The sequence below is a fragment of the Caretta caretta genome, chromosome 5 (assembly GCF_965140235.1).
Source record: "Caretta caretta isolate rCarCar2 chromosome 5, rCarCar1.hap1, whole genome shotgun sequence".
In the NCBI taxonomy this organism is placed as follows: domain Eukaryota; kingdom Metazoa; phylum Chordata; order Testudines; family Cheloniidae; genus Caretta; species Caretta caretta.
The window spans coordinates 8,134,342-8,152,294 of NC_134210.1; the positions used below are offsets into that span (position 1 = coordinate 8,134,342).

At 41.0% G+C, this 17,953-nt stretch overlaps 1 long non-coding RNA gene across 3 annotated transcripts; it reads right to left on the bottom strand.

The window, feature by feature from the left end:
• Positions 1-7,762: 7,762 nt before the first annotated feature.
• LOC125637260 (uncharacterized) lies at positions 7,763-17,708 on the bottom strand. 3 transcript variants are annotated; one of them, XR_007356880.2, is made up of 6 exons: positions 17,567-17,708; positions 16,805-16,873; positions 12,209-12,269; positions 11,148-11,200; positions 10,748-10,892; positions 7,763-9,409 (listed from the first exon to the last, which is right to left on the bottom strand). It is a non-coding gene; the product is annotated as an uncharacterized LOC125637260 (long non-coding RNA). The 3 variants fall into 3 exon arrangements; XR_012668357.1 differs by having other exon boundaries at positions 10,724-10,892; XR_007356879.2 differs by having other exon boundaries at positions 7,763-10,892.
• Positions 17,709-17,953: the final 245 nt, after the last annotated feature.

Sequence of the window (17,953 nt, forward strand, 5' to 3'; positions counted from 1 at the left end):
CAATAAAAGTCTTATAGGACTCCGATTTGAGGTGATGCAGGTATGTAACAGAGTGTACCAATGTTCAGCTCTAAATTTTAAATTGTAGTTTCCCATAATTTATTTTTATGAACAAAATGGAGAGCTCACATTGGGTGAATTTAGGAGTAAAATGGGGAAGTGACGTATACAGGGGGCATTATGCTGCTATCAATAACTCATGTATCTCAAGGTACATTTTTAAAATATGTGTTCACTGAATCATTTAACTTGGGCATTTACAACATGTATCAAAAATAGAAACTTTGTTCGGCATACAAAGGAACAGAGTTATAGGGCCATATCCTCATGTGGTGCAAATCAGCAAAGTCCCATCACTTTCAGTGAAGCTGCATCATTTTGGACCAGCTGAAGGTCTGGCCTGAATTCTTCTCAAAGGAAGATAAGTCAAACTGCGAATATGGAAGAGAAAGGATCTGCCTCACTTCTTTTGACTTTGAGAAGGTTACAGAGAAGGTTGACGGTGTCAACGCATACAGCATGATTTATCTGGAGTTGCAGAAAGCCCTCAATAAAGTTCCACATGACAGGCATCTGTTTAAGGTAAAAGCTACAGAGATCCAGGGTAGCACATAGAAGTGAATAAAGAACTAGTTAAAAAACAGAACACAAAGGCTACTTACATGATGAGCTACACTGCCTTCCCGACAAGGTTGATAATGGCAGTGTTTTTGACATAACTGTGTTAGTTCTCGGAGTTGAGGGAGACATCTGAAATTGTTTATTGCAAAAGCATTTACCAAAAAAAATAGGTGCTTAATAGCCTGGGCAAGATTAATTTGGAGTTAAACTGCCCCTAGACTTGCTATTGTTTTCACAGATTGTTGCAGCATTTGATCAGGAAAGGCAGTAGAAAATAAACACTTGCAATGAAGCAACAAACCCGTTGCACAGCAGCTGGGTGGAATGTAACTGCTTAAATGCAGCTGAATCACTTCAGCTGTGATTTGAGAGCTTGTTACATTGGGGGGGCAACTAGACTGGATCAGAGGGAAGAACAGACGCCCCTTTGGTCTTAAATCTGCTTTCATGGATGTATATAAAATGCAAATAATAATAATAATATAGACCCACTTTTTTTTTGTAAATTAAAGATTTCCCTCCTGAAATTATTGAGCCATATTTTTCATGTGCTTTCCAACAAATTAACACAGCTTGCAAAGAAAGTGTCTCAAATATATTGAATGCATAAAAGCAACAGTTTTGCATAATCATCTTCCAAGAGTACTTAAATCTCTGTATATAAACTGTTTAAAAGTAAATTAAAATTATTCTTTAATGAAATACAAATCTGAAGTCACTTGAATAACTAATCATTTTATGACCCATGCAGTGCATTTTTAATGCCTGCCTCTACCTGATTATTTTAGATATGTCTGTGTTGTAAATTAAAAGCTACATAAATCATTAATGCATTGATACAGATGAGCGAGCTGACTACATTGTGTCTGATTCCTTAGGACATACAGTGTCCGATTCACCTCACTCCTTTTCCATTATATAGATTCTAGATTTATTCCAAGTTTGTTCTCCGTTAGAATCTTATTTGAATGATTTGAATGGGTTTTCTGTAGGATTTACTGCATAGAGGTTCCCTGTGCATGTACCTTACAGGCCTGCAATTTGTAAGAAAAATCTACCATAGGTAAAGAGACTATTATTTCTACTACTATTACTGTGTGCTTATAAGGTATTTTATGCATGGTTCTCAAATTGCTTTGCATACTTTAAATCACAAAACCCCAGTGATGTAGGTAAGTATTATAATATCTGTTCTACAGATTGTTAAACAAAGGACAGAGATTAAGTCATTGACCAAAATTATGTAGTGAGACAGGGAAAGATTTAGGACTGGAAGCCAGGTGTGATGACTTTTAGTCACCTGCTTTAATCACTAGCTCACACTCCCTTCTAATTGTCAAGTTTTTGAAATGAAAAAAAAAATAGATAGATCTGTAAAATATTCACATATGGACCCTTGGAACCAGCACACATTGTCAAAGTGTGGATTTGCTGGAGGCTGAGGACATGCACCCTGAAATGGCACTCGTGTCTCCCAGACCAATGGGAGTTTGCTGTTGTTATGGGTGTTCCTATTGGGCAATTCTAGGGGGTTTTTAATGAGATTCGTCCACTAGTGCTGCCTCCTCTTCCCCCATCAGCACCTTCACCTGCTACAGGACATGTTGCCTTTAGGAGTTATCCCATTAAAGAAGGTTGTTGCCAATTCACCAGCAACTCTCCTGCCCCCACCTTTTTGGTTTTTTGTCTCCATTCTCCCTTCTCCTCCCTTCCGCCATTCACAGAGTAGCCTTATTTTCTCAACCCAACATTTTAAAGGGTTACATTTTCAAAAGAGACAGCAGGGATTTTGCTGTGCAGGAAGCATCACTGGTAATAGGAGTTGAAATTCTAAATCCCCATGTGTCCTTTGGATAAACTCAGGCCCAATCCAAAGAACTCTTGCTATGGGACACAGTGCTTAGCAGTGTATCATCCCATTGGCTTCACTGGGAAAGCTCACAGCTGTAATCCCCATGCCTGGTAGTAAGTGTTCTCAAGTCCAGGTCTTTAGTCATTGGGAATAGATTCTGAGTTTAGACCCAGCCCCCAGTGAAGCTGGGCTGGGGTGGTGTTGAGCCCACTGCCCATTATGCTGATAATATTGACTTGTTTCCTTGTGCTTCCTCCTTTATATCAGCCTGTCTGTATCCATCTGTTGTCTCTTGTTTTATACTTCGCTCTTTGGGAACATTTTTTGTGTTAGTACACCACCTAGGACAATGGGTTCCTGGTCTCTGACTACCACTGTGACAATACAAATAACCTTCAATGGAGTTAAGCCAATTTACAACAGCTGAGAATCTGGCTCATAAATATTAACAGCTGAAGTCAAATGGAAAAGTTAATTCATCCCATACTCCTTCTCCATGCTGATATTTTGGGGGAAAAAATGGAGAGTTATAGTTCCAATGGAAGAAAATGTCTGCATGCAAAATAGATTATTTCTGATTGTGATCTTGCTGAAACCTGAAGAAGAGCTCTGTGTAGCTCTAAAGCTTGTACCTTTCACTAACAGAAGTTGGTCCAATAAAAGATATGACCTCATCTACCTTGTCTGTCTAAAATATATCAGGCCAAAATAAAGCTGTCCTCTGTTATAATTACGTAAATCACTGAAGTCAACAGTGTTATTTAGGGTTTTAACAGGGTAACTGGAAGTGCAATCTGTCCCATTATATTATCAATATGTGAAACTGCAATTACCTCTTTGAAAGATAACACAGAACCTGTCTATCCTCTTCCTTTATCCTCATTTGAACTGGATGTTTTACGCAGCACCAGATGTATGTTAAATTGCAGAGTATGTTTGTAACCTCTGTTGTTAAGGACTGATTTCTGTTTGCTTGACTCCTTGGAAACTACTTAGTGTACTAATGTTAATACTGACATAAAAGGTAAAGTATTAGGATTTGCAGCAAGTAGGAAACAAGAGATGCAATGTGTTTAAAGGGAATTAAAAAAAAATCAGTGATCTCCCTACTGTTCAGATACATAGGGAGAAATCCTGGCAAAACTCCCAGAAACTTTAATAGGGCGAAGAACTCATCCATAGTTTCTAAGGCCGAAAGGGACTATTAGATCATCTAGTCTGACCTCCATAACACACGCCATAGGCTTTCACCCAGCCGTTCTTGCAGTGGAGGAAATGTGTTCCTTTCTATGTGAATGAGTACTGCATTCAGTGTTGTAGCTGTGTTGCTCCCAGGATACTAGAGAGACAAGGTGGGTGAGGTAATATCTTTTAATCAGACCAACTTCTGTTGGTGAGAGAGACAAGCTTTCACATTTCCATGGCGTTCTTCTTCAGGTCTGGGCTAGTTTCCATTTTAAACAGCTACATTCAATATCACCCGTTCTTGTAAGCAGTGTTGTAGCAACAATGTTGGTGACCTGAAGAAGAGCCCTGTGTAAACGCAAAAGCTTGTCTCTCTCACCAACAGAATATATGACTGAGCACTATTAAGCCAAACGTGGTTGAAGCAGAGCTTGTCTCACAGAACGCAGTTTCAGGAATTCTACTAAGAGCACTACTTACAGGTCTGTGAGTGTCCCACAGAACTCTTTTATTCAATAAGCATCATTAGACAATATATGAATTTTAGAATATAAGTATGAACAAATAAGAGTTACCACTGGCCTAATAGGTTGCACTGGAACTAGTCCTCCCAAACCTTGAAAACTCATTAACACTGACTCACGCTCTCAGGATAGTCCCAATCTATTGAAAAAAATCTTATTCCAGTCTATCACATCTTCCTCTCATGTGCTATGGTTCCCTTTACATAATAGTAGATCAGAGGAACCAGTATCAGTCACGCTTGTGATCTGTCTTTTTCCATTTGAAGAACTTTAACTTCTTGATGCCTGTGATGGGCAATACTAGACCCTTTGAGGCCATCCAGAAGGCTGTGAGGTCCTGTCACACCCCATCCCAGAGATGAACAGGAGAGAAGTTCTCCAAGTGGCCTAGAGTGGTTGCAAGGAGGCATCCAATGAGGGAGGCCACAGGGAGCAGCCAATCAGGGCCCAGCAGGCTAACATAAAAGGAGTTGCAGGGCTAGATAGCCAGTTCCTTGGTGGAGCTGGAGAACTGTGGATGGTGTGCCTGGCTGGCTAAGGGAGCTACAGGGCCTCGGACAGAGCAGTACTGGCAGAGACCTGGAGGAGAAAGAAGGACCTCTGGGCTGGCAGCTGGAACTCAACCTGAACAAGACCATGAAGCAAGGTTGAGAAGAATGTGAGCAGACTGCAGTGGTATCAAGGTTTGGTGGCTGTCCCAAGGTTTTGTATTTTGGTCGCATCCCTTATCTCAAGTCTGATTTGTCGTTAAGTTTACCTCTTTTTTTGTTTTTATTTAAAGAGAGAGGTGTTTTATGACAGGTATTTTTAAAGAAATACTCTCTTTAACATGAGCTTGTTATTCTGCTCTTCCACATCTGTTTGTAATGTTTCCAATTAAGTTGCACTCCAGTTTGTTTTATAATAGTAATAATTGAACTTTTCCAAAAGGAACTAGGTGTCCCCAAGGAATGATACTCAACTGCCCCCCCCCATCCTCTCCGGTACAAAGTGCTTCTTCATTCAGAACATTTTGTAGTGCTTTTATACATATTGCAGCTCTGGCACTGTCTGTGCTATTAAAAGCAGCATCACATAATGTTCTCTCACTCAAGAGGGTGACCCAGAGGATCACACAAAAGCAGAGTTGTGCATTTAAACGAAGCAACTCCGGCAGAAATATTTGTTTCGTGGTGGAATCGGGGATCCTTCAACACTTTGCGTTGATACTGCAAATGGCAAGAACTGTCAGCAACATTTTATTCTTTCAGTTTAAGCTACCTTCTGTCTCTGAGCAAGTGTAGTATGAATTCCAGGTAGGATCCAGGGGGCTTTCAATTACTCTTATGATAATTGGCAACAGTAGCTTCACTAGCTTCATGAAGCTATGAGAATTTAAACCAACTGAGGACCTGAACTATAGTTTATGGTGCCTCTCACTCAAGGAGTCAGGAAGGAATTTTCCCTCAAGTCAGATTGGCTGAGACCCAGGTGGTGGTGGTGGGGGGGGGTTCCGTCTTCCTCTGCAGCATAGTGCCTGGGTCACTTGCATGTTTAAACTAGTGTAAATGGTGGCTAATCTGTAACTTCAATTCTTTAAACCATAATTGGAGGACTTCAGTAACTCAGCCAGAGGTTAGGGATCTCTTACAGGGGTGGGTTCTGTGGCCTGCAATGTGCAAGAGGTCAGAGAAGTAGATCACGATGGTCCCTGCTGCACAAAGCACCTCACAAACGTTAATGAAGCCTCATAACCATCATTGTGCAAGAGGAGGCAATGGGGTAAAATTTTCACATGAGCATACATGATTAGGAACAGAAGTCCCATTTTCAAAAGAGACTTAAGACTCTGAAGTACCTAAGTCCATTGAATGTCAAATGGAGTTAGGCTCTTAGGGCTACATTTTCAAAGGTCCCTAAACATGTTTATAGGTGAAAGATGCTTACAGTGGAATTTTCAAAAAAAGCCTAAAAGGATTAGGCATCTAAATCCCATTGATTTTGATGGGATGTAGGAGCCTTACTTGCTTAAGTGCTTTTGAAAATTCTACTAGGCACCTTTAGGCACCCAAACACCTTTGAAATATCTGACCTTAAACTGCAATTTGCGCCTTTGAAAATCTCCCTGTCAGGTTCCAAGATTCCTAAGGTCTGGTCTAAACTATCCCCGTTTGCTATCATAGTTGTATCAGTCAGGGTATGAAAATGTGATCCCTGACCAACAAAGTTATGCCAGCAGAAGTGTTGTTGGTCGTCCATCACTGACGATACTATATTGTCATAGTTCTCATCTATGGCTACGCATATGAGGAGAGATGTCAGAACCACTGCACTGTAGATCTTCAATTTGGTGGAGAGACAAATGTGGTGTTGGTTAAAGACTTTTGGTTGGAGTTGGCCAAGGGCCTGGCTGGCTTTGCTAATTCTGGAGGAAAATTCCTTATCAAGGGAACCGTCACTTGAGATGGTGCTGCCCAAATACTTGAACTGATCCACAATTTTCAGCTGTGTGCCTTGGATGAAGATAGCTGGCACTGTGGCTTTGAATGGCTGGTTGGCACAAGATCTCTGAATTCCTGAAACTGATCATAGAATCTAGAATCATAGAAGATTAGGGTTGGAAGAGACCTCAGGAGGTCATCTAGTCCAACCCCCTGCTCAAAGCAGGACCAACCCCAACTAAATCATCCCAGCCAGGGCTTTGTCAAGCCAGATCTTAAAAACCTCTAAGGATGGAGATTCCACCACCTTCCTAGGTAACTCAGTGATGACCTGAAGGTCGGCCATGAAGGGGATGAGCAACATGCTGTGGGGTGTGGAGAGCATGACAAGGCACTGAAGATGTCCTGGTCACCCACTGCACCCAGGAGGGTCCCCAGCCAGAATGATGCTTTGTCCTGCTTATCATCTTATCGAATTTCATCATCATTAACATTATATCACTAACCCAAGTCCTGCGGCGATGGTGGCGTGGCGAAGTGACTGGTGGAGATGAACACTGGCAGTCATAGCCACAATGCTGCACGTAGGTGGCCCTGAGACTGGCGGTCCTTCAGCTCAGTCCCCAGGGCAGCGGAGAAGTTCAGCAGCGTCCTAGCTGTCAGAACAGCACTTTTTAGGATAGTACTGCTCACCCTTTTTTCAGGGAAGGGGCTAGAAAAGGTGCCCTAAACATTGCCTGTCCCATAACATGGCCAGACTGCCACAGATGGCAGATCATCCTACAGCAGTTAAAAAACAATAAAGAAGAAAAGAATCATTCTAGGAGCATGAGCACCCCTCCCTAGTATTCCCCACCAGCAGAAGTACAGATGTGTAGATCTATACTATGTAGTATAGATGCATTTCTACTGGCAAAACTCTGCTTTTAGTGGCATTGCTTGTTTCACTCAGAGGAGGTGAGGGAGGGACTGGAATACGCTACATCAGAAAGAGGGCCATTTTGCTGGAAAAATCTGCATTGCTGGAAAAGCTGAAAAAAAAGTTGATTTTGAAAATTACATTTTTTAAAAATAAAACAGTGAACTAAAAATAATCCCTGATTTAAAACAACAAAAACAAAATAGCGTTCAGTTTAGAAAACCAAGCTAATAACACCATGTTCAATTTTTTAAAACACTTTTTTTTTAATGTTTTCTTTTTCTGCCAGTTCGTAGCAATGCAGACAGCAGGGATTAGCATACTGTAGTCACTGACATGAAATCTACTAGAGTTCTCAGTGACTTCACACATTCTCTTTGTTTTGATTATTCTGTCTCAGTCAAACAAATATAAAGCAGAGTAGGATTTTTCTTAGATACTCTGTGCCTGATCTTTTTTTTAAGTTGGACACGTGCCCATCAAAGTGCTGACCCAAAGTCCACTAAAGCCAATGGGAAAACTCCCATATGATTTCAGTGAGTGCTGAACCCCCAATCTGTGTGCCTAATACCCATGTCTCATCACCATGACTAGGCACACAAGAACTGGATCCTGATGCCCTTCCGCAAGTGGAGTACTTCTGTTGAAATCAGTGGGCCCTTGAGGAGTTTAGTTTTGCTTGCTAAGAGTAGCAGAATCTAGCCCCAACTGAGTAACCGCAAATCTAGATTGGCACCATTAGTTATTTGCATGTGCAATTGCCTAATATAAAGACGCAGTTATGGTAACTGGTCTCCAAAAACAAGACACGCAGTTGTGCTTGCATTTTGGTGACGTACTGCATGCCTAATTTAAAAAAAAAAATCTCATCCTGTTTGCTTCCTACAGGCCAGGTTGCAAGAGCCTATTAATCATGCTTGCGATGACTTACTCACATGAGTAGTCTCACTGAAATCAATGATATTACTCATGTGAGTAACTGCTCCCCAATGCCATTATGGGCTCGCAATCTGATCCTACATATTTCTCTCTCGTAGGAGTGTTTTATGATTTCTTATATTAATTATAAAGCTTACAAATGTACATATAGTTAATACACTCATAGTACATGGCCTAAATGACTAAAGAGACTGACATTATGGTATTCATTTTTAGACTGTTAGCTTGAATCCAGTGAGAGTAGTAACGATTAGAGGTATCGTATTCAGAGTAAAAGTTAAAGTACTCATAGTTCACCCAGTTTTAAGTTTACAGGCCTTCCTCAGTGATAAATACAAAATGTCTTTCATCAACCAAGCTTTCATCACAGTTTGGATACAGATTTGTTTGCGCTCTCTGGATTCAGATTGTGTAGTGCGTTTTGAATTTCAAGCTGCTCTTGATTATATGATGGCAGTCAAATAGCTGAAATCACATGGTATCTATTCCCTGATTGGTTGGGCCTAAGACTTGCTTTTGAGTGCATCCTTTGAATCATATTCTTAAATGAAGCAGCCATGTTATGTATGCTCTTTCTAATCCAATCAAGGCAAAACTAGTATGTCTCTTATTATTCTTGGGACTTTAGCCCTGGGTTGTCCTTAGGCACCACCATCAAGAAGTTTATAAACTGATGATAATATTGCACATTTCTTGAGCTGGTGGAGCTATCATTTGTAATGTATGGGTGACATATCTTATCACCCATGTCAATCGTCACCCTCCATCCAAGATGATTAGAGACTCTACCTAGTACCATCCCTCACAAGGACATGCCATGACGGGAGTATGCCTGCCATCCACCAAAGAGCTTATAGGGGGGAACAGGTCATCATTTATTCACTCTAAAGACAACAGTAGGTAGGTAAATGCAGATTTTCAGTGCGATGGTCTGCTGCTGGCCTTTTGACTGTGGGGAAAGAGGATCAGAGAGCAGTGGTTAAAGTATCTTTATGTTTTCCAAGTTAGGAGAAGCATTTTGATGCTTTTGATGGTACACTCACTTTTATGCCATCTGTAACATTTCATTTTAAACAAAAAAAAATTGCCTAGTCCATCAAAGCACATTGACATATTTTGTCAAATTAATTTAGAAGAGAAAAGGTTTACTTTGGAAATGATAATCTTGGCATGAAAATTATTGTTAATTACATTTTTGGTTTTTTTTAGTGGGGGGAAAAATAGGTTTTGGCTTTCAAAAAACAAACTTTTTTTTTACCCCAAAACAAAGGTTTTTGTTTGTTTGTTTTGCACAAAAAGTTTTCAAAGTGAAAATTGATGGGATTTGGTTTTTCATTGAAAAAAATTACAGGAAATGATTAAAAATGTCAAAGGACTCCCCCCCCCAACATTTCACTCACACAATAATCACCATTTTTCCACCAGCTGTAATGATTATGGTTATTCAGGGGACTGGCAGTGGAAGAGCTAGCCTTTGAGATGCACAAGTCCCACAGCCGTTTGATTTTGGGCATCTGGAAATAATGAGACTTCCAGTTTAACAAAAAAGTCTACTGCTTCATTCAGGAAGAAAAGAACAGGCCGCTAGGACCTACCGCCTGAAGCTTGGAATGGGAAAAGGGAACTGCACGATTCCTCCTCTTCCAGCGGTCTACTTCCTCCTTCTTCCCCCCTGTCTACTTCCATACTTTTTTATAATGTAAAATGAGTCAGTTAAATTTGAGGTGTGTCCTCAAGTATTGTCTCACTGGCCAGCCCCCAAATCCCAAGATCTGTCCTGTCCATATCATAATCTGTTGCAGAAGATAGCTTAGAGATCCAACCAAGCTCGGGACCCAGTGTGAGAGAGCCTGTGCAATCACATAGTAAAACACAGTTCTGGCCCGAGAGAGTTGATAGTCTAAAGAGGCAAGACAGACAAAAGTTGGGAGGAGAAACAGGATGCACTGACTGCATCTACACTGTGACCTAGGGGTTGTGATTCCCCAGCTCATGTACAAATACTTGTTAGCACTCATCGAGCTAGTGTGAGTATAAATAGCAGTGTAACTGTGGTATCCACAGTGGAGGAAGCGGTGCAGGAATATTCACATTTATTTTTTGCTATACTGGCCCAGAACTAGGCCTGAAACTGGTGGGTAGGTACTTTGGCATGGCTAAGCAATGCCTTCACTGCTGCTCCTGGGGCTACACTGCTATTTATACTGGCTCTTGTTCTCATTGAGCTAGCTCGAGTATGTTCATGTGAGCAGGGAAATCACACCTGTAGCTCGTCGTGTAGACATACCCACAGAGAGGTGAAGGGTCTTGCCCAAGGTCATATGGCAGTTCCACGCTACAGCCAGGAATAGAACATGGGTCTTTGGAATCCCAGGGCCTTGTCCACTGGACCCTGCTGTCCCTCGTGAGGGCACAATCATGGTGGACAGCAACTGGAGAGAAGAAAAGAATCATTTCAAAGATTTCCCTAATATTGTGAGGATCAGTCATGGTGCCAGGATACAAAGGGCTTCATCTCTGTGCCATGCTGGGGAAGTTGAATCCTTCAGTGGCTGGAAATGATCAGCCATTATTTGACAGCTGTTTGTTGGGTGACGTAAAATGGATATGCAGTATAGTTGTAGCTGTGTCAGTCCCAGGATATTAGACAGACAAGGGGATGATCTTAAAAATATTACCTCACCCACCTTATCTATCCAGTGGATTTATGATATCAAGCCACATCCAAGTATATGGGTATCTACAACACAAAAGCCATTTGTAACCCTAAGCATTCTTGTATTCACAGCTTAAACACTACTGAACACAGCTTAAACACTACTGAATAATATTTGTTCAAAATATGCTTTATCAGTGTATGAAAACTAATAGCATGCTGGTTATTAAGATCATTATAAAATGTATGTATTAACTTTACACATGAAGATATTAATTCCCTCTGTACAGGGGTAGCAGAGCCTTCCCAAAAGTGGGAGGGCCAGAGCCCCCTGCCCCCTCCGTGGTACTACCCTGCCCCACCTCTTCTGCCAGAAGACTGGCCAAGCTGGAAGGCAGAGTGGGCCAGGAGCTGCTGACTCTCCACCTGCCCGGGGTGGGGAGGCTGAGAACAGGTCCTGGCTTGTGTCCCCGCCCTGCAGGTATCCCACCCAGGACAGGAAGGTCCACGGCTCCCCACAACTGCTCACCCGGCTCTTACCCCTACCTGGCTCCAGTTTGGGGGGCTGCAGCCCGGCCATATTGAGAGCTGCGCAGGGCAGGCAGCTGTGGGGAGCCGCACACTCGCCACTTGCCCTGAAGGGGGGCTTGCGGGGGAGGGGGGGAAGGGGGGAAACGTGGGCCGGGGCTGCTAACAGCCTGCACACCCTGGGCAAGTGGAAGGTCTGCAGCACAGTGTTATTTCTTTTATCATTTTTAACCGTGCAAATATTTGTAATCTAAAATAATAATATAAAGTGAGCAGTGTACACTTTGTATTCTGTGTTGTAATAGAAATCAATATATTTGAAAATGTAGAAACACATCCAAAAATATTTAATACATTTCAATTGTTTGAGAGTGCGATTAATTTTTTAATCGTGATTACTTTTTTTGAGTTAATCGTGTGAGTTAACTGCAACTAATCAACAGCCCTACTTTATACTGTTCATCTGCACAGCAAATGCTTTAATGAAGAAAAAAATCATCAATTAATATTCTCAGAGATTTGAAACTACGGGGCCGATGTAGGAAACTTTAATCTTTTATATACCAGCAAACCATCTGAGAGGTCTCATCTAGCACAGAAGCAGGACACCAGTTTCACCACAGTACTGTGTATAAAGAGAGAGAGCAAAAATGTCAGTCATTTGATTAGACAGGACTTGCCCTGGCTTCTCATCCAACTTTTGTTTAATATTAGATAAAACATACAACACACACAGAGAGCGACACAGTGTATTATTGCGGGATGCTACAGTGAGCAAATGTTATTTCCTATTATCTGGCCGATCTTCAGATAACTGGGGCTTTCTGAATAAACTTTGTTTAAAAACATTGCATGGTCCACTTTGAAATCTAATTCCAAAAAAGGTCCCTGTGATTCATCCTTCCCAGCTCCAAGGCAAACAGTGTGATTGGTAGCACATTCATAATTCAACATGGTTAAATGCCAAGGGCCGAACAGAGAGCACCCTCCTAGCCAGCATGAGCAGAATGACATTCATGGTTGATTCAGCTCCTCACAACAAGCTGTGTAATTGGAAAAGCCAAGGGAAGTGACCCCTCTCTCTGTGTCCTGCTGATGTCAAAATACATTCACATCACTCTGACAAGTGGCCAGTTTGGAAGCTTCCTTTGAATAGGAGGCTGGAAGGAAAGAGAGCAACTTGTAAGGAGCCTGAAATAGATATCGTGCAGGTAGAAAACATAATATACAAAGGAGGCTTTTAATGATTTGTGTTTGATCTCCAGAAAGGGGGCAGCAAGACAGGAGGGGGAGGAGGAGAGCTGCTTAGTGTAAGTTGGTATCTTATTTACACTGTGTGCTGTGCACAGAGTTGTACAATCAAATTTAATATATTCACTAGACCCTTGTGGCTTTTGTCATGGAGGAAAAAAGTCTAAAATCTGATGGATGATGATGGATGAACCTCAAAAGGTGCAGAGGCTGGGTTGTGATAAGCGTCAAAAAGTTCTTATCTGAAGCTTCATTTAGGAGGGGGCTGAGATAGGGCCATCCCTAACATTCGAGGGGATTCAGATCAGGAGGTTTGGTGAGTTTTGTGTTATGAGAAACAGGTTCCCACCCACAACAGAGAGCTTCAGCTAGAACCTCCAAGTGCCTGAGCTATGCAACAGTTTGTATAACAGGATGTGGGATAGTCAGCACCAGATTAGAGGGCAGAACATGGTGACAAAACATAGGGAAACAGTGCTGCAGCCCTGTTTGTAATGACTCAGTGGTATGAAATAATGGTTTGTCACTGAAAAGCTTAATGGATTTCTGTGCCTTATTGACAGAACCAGAACATGGTGTCAGAAGTAAATGTGCCCCTAAAAGGACGAAGTAGCCAGCAGGTCTGATTGTTACATAATCAGTTAACTAAAGACAAAGCTCAGTCATGGGAGCAAGCCTGATTCTGGTTCCTGGATCCATGGACATGGAAGGGGATGTCTTCAACAACTGGCTGTTCTTCAGAGAACATCCACATGACTGAATGAAAAAAAAAATCTAAAAGAATAAGGGCTGCAACACTACTGTCAGTGATGGGGAAAGAAAGCCACATGCTCTAGTAGCCTCTGGGTATGCCACCAGCAGACTACAGAGATCCCTCCAAAATGTTGGGCATGCTCCAAAAACATTTTGAAATTACAAGAAATGTTATATATGAACACTGCTTCTTCAACAAGTGTGAGCAAGCATCTTCAAAAACATTGACCATTATAATGCCAAGCTGGGCAAAATGTCAGATTAATGTGAGTATGGCATTTTGAAAGAGGAGTTGATATGAGTCATAAGAAACTAAAGACAAAGGAACTTGAATGAGAATGCTCAGAAACCCTCTGTTAACACTGGCAGAGGCCACAAAAATGTGCAAAGCAAGCAAATAAGCTCTTGCTCAGTGAAGATAACCACACATGAAATTGTTGATAAAGTGCATATGCTCAAAAACAAAAACAGAAATCCACAAACTAATAATAATAATAATAATAATAATAATTAATAATACACCTGCATAAGTACAGTGATGAAGCAAGTGCACCTCACAATGAAAGCTGTGGGTACTATGGGACAAGAGGCAAAGAATGCAAATGCCCAGCTTACAGCACTATTTGCAGAGACTGTGGAAAGAGGAATCATTATGCATAAGTATGCAGACAAAAAAGCAATGGCAAGCAACACACCATATAATAGAGGTGAACTGAGCAGCAACCCAGATAGTGAAATCTTTTACATACATGGTATCAGAACAATACACTCTAAGAAAACAGCATCGTTTAAACTCATATTAGCACCTTTCAAAGTAACATTGAAACTGTGGCACAAGCAAGAAATAGAATGCCAAATAGACAGCGGAGTGTCTGTAAATGTAATGGGCAACACGGACTTCCTCAACATCGTGCAAGATGGATCAGCAAAACTGCAGCCACGCTCTGCTAAATGGCAGTGCCTCGATGGCACCCTCGTCATGCCACTAGGGCAATGTGTGGGACAGGCAGAACACCCAGGAAAGGTGTACCAGCTAGAACGTTAGGCTGGGAACTCTAGACAGAAACCACTTCTCTCAGCCAGTACAAGTGAACACACAAACTTTGTGCCATTAAACCCTTCCCCTACAATTCATACGATAAGCTCAACAAACAAGAGGAGCCTGCGACTCACTGAGGTGCCATACGTGGGACGCCTCCGAAGGCCTGCACCCAGATCCAGAAGAGGTGAGAGTAATACAGCAAATGCCCAAACCTTCACATGCCTCCAATGTGTGCTATTAAGACTACAACATTGCCACTCAGATGTACACTATAAAAAAAGAAACCAAAATATATATAGCAGGTTTCCTACCCAGAGCAGCTCCGTTACAATAATTACAATAATCTGACACAAACTGCTGCCAACTCTGACGGGCAGAAGGGCTACATTATAACAAAAGAAACATAAAAATAAATATAGCTGGCTTGATTAATACTTTCTATTTCCTGACAAGGACTACAGAAAGTCAGCAAGCATACACTACAGGATAAAGAGCTGCAAATTCTGGCATCGGATATTTTTACAGGATGGCCAGACACATGCGAAGAGGCTGCAGCGGCCACTTGTGAATATTGGAACTATTGTGATGAGTTCAGTGTGTAGAACAACATTATATTTAAAGGCAACCAAATACTTAGGTCTCTCTGACTCAATCTTTAGCTATATCTCGAATATACCGCAGCCTCACTGGGATAGAAACATGTCTGTGAAAAGCTAGGGATGTAATATGCTGGATGTGGTATTACTGGGGATTTAAAAGAATGAATAGAGTCTCCAGTGTGTGAAAGCTGAAAGCTGGAGGAGGCTGTTGGTTTTAGGCTAGACTAATATATTGACCTGAATTTAGATCTTCTGTATATATGTTAAGTGTGTATCTAATAAAGACGGGTTTTTTTTTAGTTACTGTCAATGAACTCTTAAGATTAGTGGATTACTTGAATATAAAACAACACATGGTACCAGGAGTGGGGTAAGTGATAAAAAGAACTGGAAGAAGTTAAAAAAAATGAGGTCAACATTACTGAGAAGAGCAAAACAAATTTGAATGAAATAGGATGGATTAATTCCATATTTCTAAAAATGTCAAGAAAATGCTGCAGAAAATTGGAAAAGGGTTAAAGAAGAATTTGATTTATTTTTGAGGGCATCAAGATCTGCTCATAAGGAAGATGAACAAAAGATTGGCATAGTTTTGAATATTGCTGGTACTGAAGAAATTTCATTATATAATTTATCTGAGTTGAATGTTAGAAATTAAGTTGACTGAGTTTATCTTTAAACAAATTGTTTACCAAAACAGTTTACCAAAAAGAAACAAAATATTTGAAAGATTTCAGGTTTCAGAGTAACAGTCTGTATTCGCAAAAAGAAAAGGAGTACTTGTGGCACCTTAGAGACTAACCAATTAATTAATTAATTAAATTGGTTAGTCACTAAGATGCCACAAGTACTCCTTTTCTTTTTGAAAGATTTCAGTTTCACTCAAGAAATTAAATAGAGGAAGAAACTTTTCAATCATTTTAAATATCTGTAAAGACAAGAAGTCAGATGTGATTTCCAGAATCTCTGAGTCAATGATAAGAGATCAAACTGTGATGGGTATACAAGATATCAGTGTAAGAAAAAGACCATTCAAAGAGCCAGATCTAAATCTGAGAAAAAGCAATGAGAATTTGCCAAACTGCTGAACTTAATCAACAGTGATTACACATTTTACTAGAAAACAAACTGATGTGAATATAGATTTAATAAGAAAAAGTTTTTAAAAAAAGGCAATGGAGGAAAATGGAGTGAAACTGCTAAAATTAAAACATGAGCATATGTAATAATGTTCTAGTTGTGGAAGGAGGCACCACCCTAGACTATGTCCAGCATATGGTCAAATCTGTCATATCTGCAAGAAACAGAATCATTCTGGAAAAGTTTGTAAACAGAGAAGTCTGGAAAAACTTAAATATATTTAGCTGAAAACTTACAAAAAGATTTACCTATGTTTCTTCAAGAAGGATACAAGGGAAGGTATATGTCTAAATATCAGTTGAGTTTTTATCAAAAGAATTCTTATGACAAATTCCATATTGCTTTTATTTTTCCTGTGGCCACATCCCTGTTTACCTGGACAAGGGGCCTTCTTGTGTGTGTGCAGTTCCTGGAGTGCAGCATATGTTCATTGCGACCTACAAGCTGTGAAGACAGGAGAGGAACATTAAAGTACATTTTTTTAGCGCTCTAGCAATTCATCCATGTTTCTGTGCATGGTACAATTGAGTTATTTATCACTGTTGCATGCCATGCCATAAGGAGGGATTATGAGGACTTCTGTCTTTAAGTCTGTGTCTTTCCATAACAACAAAGGTGTGATTTTTCAAAAGGTCTCCATGCTGGACTAATGCTACTCCCATTGCAGTTAATTGTAAAACTTCCAGTGGCTGTAACAGGAGCAGAGTTCGGTAGGACTGAGTGCTTTTGAAAAATCCCACCTTTCATCAATGCTCATAGTTTTGTAACAGGTATCTACAAGACTCTGCCCATTTTGGTTATAGTTGCCACAGTTGACTCTGTTACCCAAAGCTCTTGGTAACTTTTACTCTGTGTGAGGTGGTATTAGGAAATAAATCAGGGGAGACACGGCCGGCCGACCGATCGATGGTTGGCTCAAACAGGACAACGCAAGAGTGCTTTCACTTAAAGCTAAACTTTACTTCATCTCAAGCACTTACACACGTCTGCAACAGGTTAGTAAAACACCCCCAACCCTCAATAGTTACTCAACTGATATTTACATATACCTTCCCTTGTATCCTTCTTGAAGAAACATAGGTAAATCTTTTTGTAAGTTTTCAACTAAATATATTTAAGTTTTTCCTCAATAGTTACCGAAGCTGGGTGTGGCTCTCGAGTGGCACAGCGGCAGCCTGTCTGCCAGTGGGGAACACAAGATGCATCCAGGGGGAGAGTCCAGTCCTGAAGAGTCCCCCTTACCTCAAACGTTCCTCCCTTGTTTATACATTAGTAATAGAATGACATGTCCCTTAAAGAAAACTTGTCAAGCAAGCAGTTTCAATGGTCAGGCAAGAGGCTCCTTCTGATTATTGATTAACCAGGTCTGGGTTTTTCCAGAGTTTGCAGCCTTGAGGCCCTGTTAGACACATTCCTGAGGGCACATCCTGCTCCTCTAAAATGCATGTATCAGCAACTTCAACACAATTCTTATCGGGGGGGGGGGGGGTCCAAGCTGCCCTTTCTGTGCTCCCTCCCCCCCCC